The following is a 7311-nucleotide window of genomic DNA, read 5'->3' on the forward strand; positions in this document are numbered from 1 at the left end:
GGGTGGCAGGAGTGGACCGAAGCGAATGAAATTGTATGTAGATGTTGGATATGTAAAATAATGCCTTTCGTGTTTCACAAGTGTTTCCATCAGATTTCTTCAAATCTGCCATATCAACAGTAAGCACAAAAAGTATAAGCGTATTCTGTAGTATTTCAGAAGGTGCCTTTAACACCTTAAATTTTTTTTCTGCATAAACAAAAACACTTGTCCATTTTTTTCCTGTTTACTGTTTATGTGCCAAATTTCTCTCTCTCTTTAAGTTTTACGTCCCACGGTTATGCTGGTGAGACTAAAGGAGACGATGATGATGAGACATGAGTGAAATGGTGGAATGAAGAAAGTGGGGGGAAACGGGAGATCCCTGAGAAAACACACGAGCACGGTATTTGTCCAACACAAAGTCAACACGACGCGAGCTGGGATCGAAGCAGGGACCCCCGGCATGGGAGGTGAATGCTCTACCACTGAGCCACCGCGCCCCCAGTGTGCCAAATTTGAATCAAATCGGATAGGGTCACGAAAGTCCTTGTTTTACATATACAATATCTACACACAATTTCATTTGCTTCGGTCCACCCCTTCCTGCCTTATTACCATAACACTTACTTTTTTTGGAGGGGGCCTAGTCCCAAACACTGTTTTTCCGTACAAATTAAAACACGTTTCGTTTACTGTTTTCCAAATTATCCCTATTCGAAGTTTCGTTGTAATTCTCCATATTCTTTAGGAACTTCTGACATATAATTATTTGTACTTTTAATATTTCGTAATCAACGGTTTAGAAGGTCCGTGCCCCACTCAACCGTCTTTTTTCCAGGAAAATACGAAACCTGTATTACTTCATTTTACGTCTGAAATATCTGTGCAGAATTTCATTCATTTTGGTACACTTCTTCTTGCCTTTCGAGCGCTAAATTTCAAAATTTTGGTTGGGGCTTTTGTGCCCTCGTATAAAAACAAGGAATTCGGAATTCGTGTAATTATTCAGTTCAAAATCTTTTGGGGTCCCGAATTCTGTCGAGGAATTTGAAGCTTAAAATATATAAAACAATATTCATGCCTGTTATTCTGTATGGTTTCGAAGCGTGGTCTCTTACTCTGAGGAAATAACATAGACTGAAAATATTTGAGAATAAGACCTTGAGACGAATATTCAAACCCAAGTTTAACGGGAATGGGGAATGATAACTTCATAACGAAGAACTACATAATTTATACGGATCACCAAACATTGTTAGGGTCATCAAATCTAGGAGGCTCAGGTGGGCAGGCCGTGTAACCAGAATCGAAGAAAGTAGGAACGCTTTTAAAGTTGTACCTAGAATTCTAATCGGAAAATGACCATTAGAAAGACCTAGGTGCAGATGAGAGGACTATGTTAAAATGAATCTCGCAGAAGTAAGAATACAAAGAAGCAACTGGATCCAGTTGTTTAAGGACAGAAAACAAGGAAGAGCTTTTGTGAACGCGAAATTGAACCTCAGGGCTCTACAAGACAAAGAGTTAGTTAGAATACAAAATTCTCACCCCGACTTTGGCTTCTCAACTTACAATTGTCCCATGCCACGTATATCTACAGGACAACTTTATGTATGTAAAACGATATGAAGTGTTGTAAAAATAAAGACTTTGCCTGCTATCATTATACTAGAATAAGCGTGCATTATGTGATATGCAATTATTAGTTGATATCCGTCTTTTGTCTTTTCGTAAAGCTTTGCGTGACTTCACATTATGACCTTGCTTAAAATGGTAAACAAACTGCTAGCGTTTTTTGTCGTTATTTTTAACATTTCATGTTGCTTGTAACCTCATATGATCATTTGAGCTTTATTACTGGTACTACTTTAGTTTATTTTACATATTTCACAGCACATAGGTGTCTGCGTGTGTCTGATTTTTTAAAAAGAATTTTCATAATTATTATAATTAAAACTTTTCTCTTACATTATTATTTTTCTATTCTTTCCTTTGTAAAGGTGTGCATGGATATTATCCGGTGAGAACATACAGTATATATATATTATCACACTTGAGAATGATTTCTAAGGCATAATAATCTCACTTACAGGCATAGTCCAACTCCGTAGCACTTAACAATGATCGTAGCTTTACACCTCACTCTCCCTGTCCTTAATTTTGTTAGGAGAATGTATTGCTCGAGGCAATTTGATTGAACAGTCTAAAATAACTTTGCCCAACTCGTCGGATCCAGCGCATGATATTCTATCGTCTGTATTATCTCCTTTGATATTGATATCACATTCAAACCAAACTTGTGAAATTCATGGAAACTAGACGGGCTGTTCAGAAAATGTATCGGAGGAGAACGAATGGGCATTGAAAAGTAAGTACGTTGTATTGTTTTCAAGGTTAAATACTAAAATTATTCCGCAGTCAATTATTCCGGTTTGTTTAGTTGATTGTTTTCTTTAAAATTCTTCAATTAAATTATTTAAAAGAAGGGAATTTTATTTATAATAATATATAACTTTATTATATCTTTACACTCGTATAATTTAAAATCCTATAATTTCCGAACTTATAGTTGTACTATTCTTTTCTATGATTGGGATTTAATAAACTACTTTCTTACAATAATTAGATAATTAGCAAAATCTTATTAATTAATTTGTCTTTCTGGCTTAAACACACAACATGATAATCATCTTCATAGATACTCTCCCATTATTTGAAGGTCATTTGCTGGAACTCAGAAGGTTCCATCCTCAACGGTCTTCCGCTAACCTCTTCGTCTTCATGTACGATTTCTCTGTTTTGATATCGTCCATTAATTGTAGTCTCCTTCGCCCGCTCCTTCTCTCTCCTGCCACCATACCCTCTAGCACGTCTCTTTTGATACAGTTCGTTCTTACCCAATGTCTCAACCAGTTTCTCTTTATCTTCTTAATAATATCTAAAATTGAATTTTGTTTCTAAATTTCAAACACAATTTCTAACACCCTCTCACTCGTTTCCTGCTCGAACCAGCCAATTATTTCCATTATTCTCCACACCCACATTTCGAAAACTTCCAGTCGTTCTTCACAATTTTCGCGTAGTGTATATGTTTCTGACCCATATTGCTCAATACTCCACACGAAGCATTTTATAAGTCTTTTTCTCAACTCTTTATTCAAGGTCTACAAAATACGTTTTTCTTTTTCGTAAAGTTTTCTTTTGTCATTCCTACTCTTGCTTTTAATTCACGTTTACAGTTCATACCATTACTAATAATACTACCCAGGTATCGAAAATTAGTTCCCTGTTCCATTTTGTTTCCTCATACATATATTTGAAACCGACCGCTTCGTTCCAATCACCATGGTTTTCCTTATCTTTCACATTTATTTTCATCCCATATTCTTCACAGCCAGACGCGTAATGTTCTCTCAATTGTTCATTAATTCACTTTATTACTATGCATGATAAGGTAAAGTAAATTAATGAATAGATGAGAGAAGAGATAAAGAGAATATTTGCAAGAATAAATAAACATGATGAGAAAAAGGAAAACGTTTTAAACTGCAGTCCATACCAGAAAAATCAACAGCAGAGGTCTCGAATCTAACAATGTCCTCTCCTTTCCAAAAGAGATCTAAAGCATTAATTTTGTATTCTTGCTCTAGCCTGTACTATGTTATGGTAGATTATATTGAATTATTATATATAAATATAAAAAAATAAATGAAATGAAAATTTTAAGTTTTGCGACCCACAGTTATGCCGGATATCCTAAAGATGATGGTGATGATGAGAAATGAATGAAACGGTGGAATGAAGAAAGCGGGAATAAGTGGTAAAACTACGAGAAAATTCACGTACACGGACTTTGTCAACCACAAAGTTCACTTGATGCAAGCTAGGATGGAACCAAGGAAGTCCTGCAAAAGAGATGTGCGCTTTACCACTAAGCCACCGCAGCCTCTTTTCCAAAAATAGATTCTGAATGTAGATTAGAAATAAAATTAATTGAAACTTCTAATTTATCAGCTCACTGTTACGATTATCACAATAAAGTTGATGGACTACTAATAAAGATTTGTTTATTAGTTAGAATTCCCGTTTAGTACAGCAGTTATATATGAGGTGTTTATGGTGAAATTTAAAATAATTAGTTTAAAGTATTCTAACATTAATGCCGTTCCTCTAAGAATCGAACCCGGAATGACTCACAGGGAAGGCGAACGCGCTAACCATTAGACCAGCGTGGAGACCTAATTAATAAATAGTGTTTGATAAAGGAGGATTGAATTATGACTAATATGGGGGAAATCGAGAGAATTTTGAGAAAGCCAACGAACAGAACTTTGTCTAATACAAACTCACAAGTCTGGAATTGAACCAGGGGCACCTCGCACTAAAGTTGCGGGTGGTGTGGTCTTGTATTCAGAAAAGAAATATCCAAATTCCCGAACATGGCTCTCGACTAAAATTGACATCTAGCTAAGTAAGTGAGGACGAGCTTGTGTAAGAATATATCTTGCAAGTGAGTAGCCTAGCGAAAAAACGTCTGATTCCGAGGGAGCGCGAGCCCCCAGAGAGACTTGTTAGCGCAAACCTAAGCCAATGTGCGATTGTCAATGATAATATTAAACCTGAACCCTTCGTAAGTGTTAGGCAATTATAAAGAGCGAGATATTGAACTGGTAACAGTCTCACTGAAGATATCAGACATAGCTCGATCTAGTAAAAGCCTAAGCTAACATGAGTTTCATTGGCATAACTGAATGTGTAACTTATTGAGAATAGTCAGCTAATACTCGCATAAGTTCAAGTGGAAAATGGTCATATGTGATGTAGTCAACTCCCTGTAATAGAAAAAATATTCACGATGAAAAAAGAAGAAAATATTAAAAATTCGTAGCATATCACCCGTTCTTCGCACGGGGAGAATAAAAATCATTTTGGAAATAAAGGGCAACGGGCCTGAATGTGGATTTAAACGGGATCCGAAATGTTATTGTTCATTTCAGTGACACCGAGAACTATAGATTCGAAACTAATATCGGTCGTTTTTGATCATATTTAAATAGTATCCCTCCCACTTTCCTAAGTTGCACCATGAAAGTTAAACGACAAAATTCAACTTAGGTCTAAATTTCATCTATATTAAAAATTTGATTGAGATCGGTCCTTTGGTTCAAGCGTTATGAAATCAGAAACATAGAGCCTTATGCAGAGTCGTTTTGAAGCGCGATTAGTGCCATACTAAAGAGTTCGACTAACATAAGTCTCCTGCAGTAGTCAGTTGTTTAGTATGACGCTAATCATACGTCGAAACGACTCTGCATAAGGCGGATAGTGACTTTCAATTTTATATATTAGACGTGCGGAGAAGCTAATTTAAAGACATTTCTTTCACTTCAAAGTTAATTGATTCTTCAATAGATATATAACTTACTAGCTGTAAGGACTCTTCATTGCCGAATCCTAATTCGAAAAATGGATACACTCGTTGTTACGGACACTTAATTCAGAACAAAAGTTAAAAGAGAGGAAAATAATGTTCTTATTTCATTTCCTGATGTTTATCCTATAGTGACATGCAAATCTTCAAGACTCTGAAATAATGTAGGTTGCTCGTATGTAACATCTTCTTAGAAACCATGAGAAGCTTACATATTTTTAAAAAATCGCTCCCACCCTAGCAATAAATCTAATAAAGTCTTCAAAAGGATTAGAACTGAAAATGTTGTTGGCATTTGGAGGCTGATTTGCTTGCAATAAACTGTCTGCAAACACACACATATTACTTTGTTATTATTAAAGATACCGATAAATAGGAACAGAAAAATAGAAACTCTGTTTAGTTGGCGAAGGACAGAAGTCAACGGGGGCATTTCTCAACGAGGCATTGAAGCTGCGGGTTCTATAGGCCATAGAGTTAGTTGGCTAGTTAGTTAAAGATATAGTATACATAAAATGAACTCTCGTTTAAAACTTTATCTAAACATTACAAATTTTAAATATTTTATACAATTTCTAATGAGTCAACAAAATTTCAAGATGATACATCCCATGTGCGAGACGTAGTCGGACCGGCCGCGACCCACGGCGGCCTGCCGTCGAAAATTTGGAGTCTGATCGCGGATAACACGGCGGTACCGTTACGAAATTACACGAATGCTGCAATTTTGTCGCCATAGCGGTAATATGGCGGTATCTGCCGTTTCGCCTTGTCTGATCAGCTAGTGCAGCCCTTACACGGGTATGTGCTGTGTATGTAACAGCCATTGCCGGCTTGAAACCGCCAGTACCGTCTTAACCCTCCACATGGGCTCTTCGTTGTCACTTTTTATCCTCTGATTTCAATTTTACTAACAACATTCCATTCACATTTATACTCTGAAAAGTGCTATGCAAATACATGTTTAAAACACAAAATGACTACCAACCAATTTAGCGTGTTATTTGTATGTAAATTTAGCATCACGGTATAGAATGCTTCACGATTTTGCTTGTCATCCTTGCGCAGAGACCATGCTAAAATTCTCTGTATCGTTCCAGTGTTGCTAAGTGGTTAGCATACGCGCCTTTGGCGTGGAAGACCTGGCTTCCATTCCCGGCGGAAGCTCATGTGTTTCGGAGTCCACGTTAATCAGTAGGCCCCGTCTCATATATCCTCGCTGTTAAAGGGAACATTAAAATCAAAGTCACCTCACATCACCTAATTATCCATCTATGCGGAATATTGATGTTAAGAAAGACAATGATCGTGATACGGGAGGTTACATCAAAGACATTGCCTTCCGAGCACATCAGAAGTAATTAGTAATTGTGAGTGAGAATTTTAATTGTATTGGATAGTTAGCAATGAGCAAAGCTTTAAGCAGTGTATTTGACACTTTTGCAAAGTAAACAATAACGTAACATGTTCTGCTGTAATCAGCCATCAAAATATGTAAGGCTATGAATTGTCTGACAACAGTTACACGAGTAGCTATGCTGCCATCTATTGTTCTTATATCCTAGCACATAAAATGTAGATGAGAACACCTAGTGGCAGAAGAGTTCACAGCGGACGTTACCCGCACTTGATAAAATTGAATAGGAGAAAATGTTACTGCAACTTGCTAAATGTGTGAATATTTTGCTAGATGTCATGTTTAATTCTGCCATTACAGTGCCCCCCTCACACTAGTACTGCGTATACCTCCATGGACAGCATTGTTGGCATGGATTCTTGCATGCATTCGATCACAGATATGACATATACAGTCTTGCAGTACATTCTGCTATGCCTTCTCGACGCAGTTGCAAATCAGCAACAGTGGTAGGTGGAAATGATGTGGTTGTCAGTTATCA

At 36.8% G+C, this 7311-nt stretch overlaps 1 non-coding gene across 1 annotated transcript; it reads right to left on the reverse strand.

Moving 5' to 3' along the window:
- Positions 1–6436: 6436 nt before the first annotated feature.
- Positions 6437–6540, reverse strand: LOC145670771 (U6 spliceosomal RNA). The gene has a single exon (XR_014128419.1). It is a non-coding gene; the product is annotated as a U6 spliceosomal RNA (small nuclear RNA).
- Between the last annotated feature and the right edge of the window lie 771 nt (positions 6541–7311).

This window comes from Thermobia domestica, chromosome 14 (assembly GCF_964235325.1).
Source record: "Thermobia domestica chromosome 14, izTheDome1.hap1.1, whole genome shotgun sequence".
Lineage (NCBI taxonomy): Eukaryota > Metazoa > Arthropoda > Insecta > Zygentoma > Lepismatidae > Thermobia > Thermobia domestica.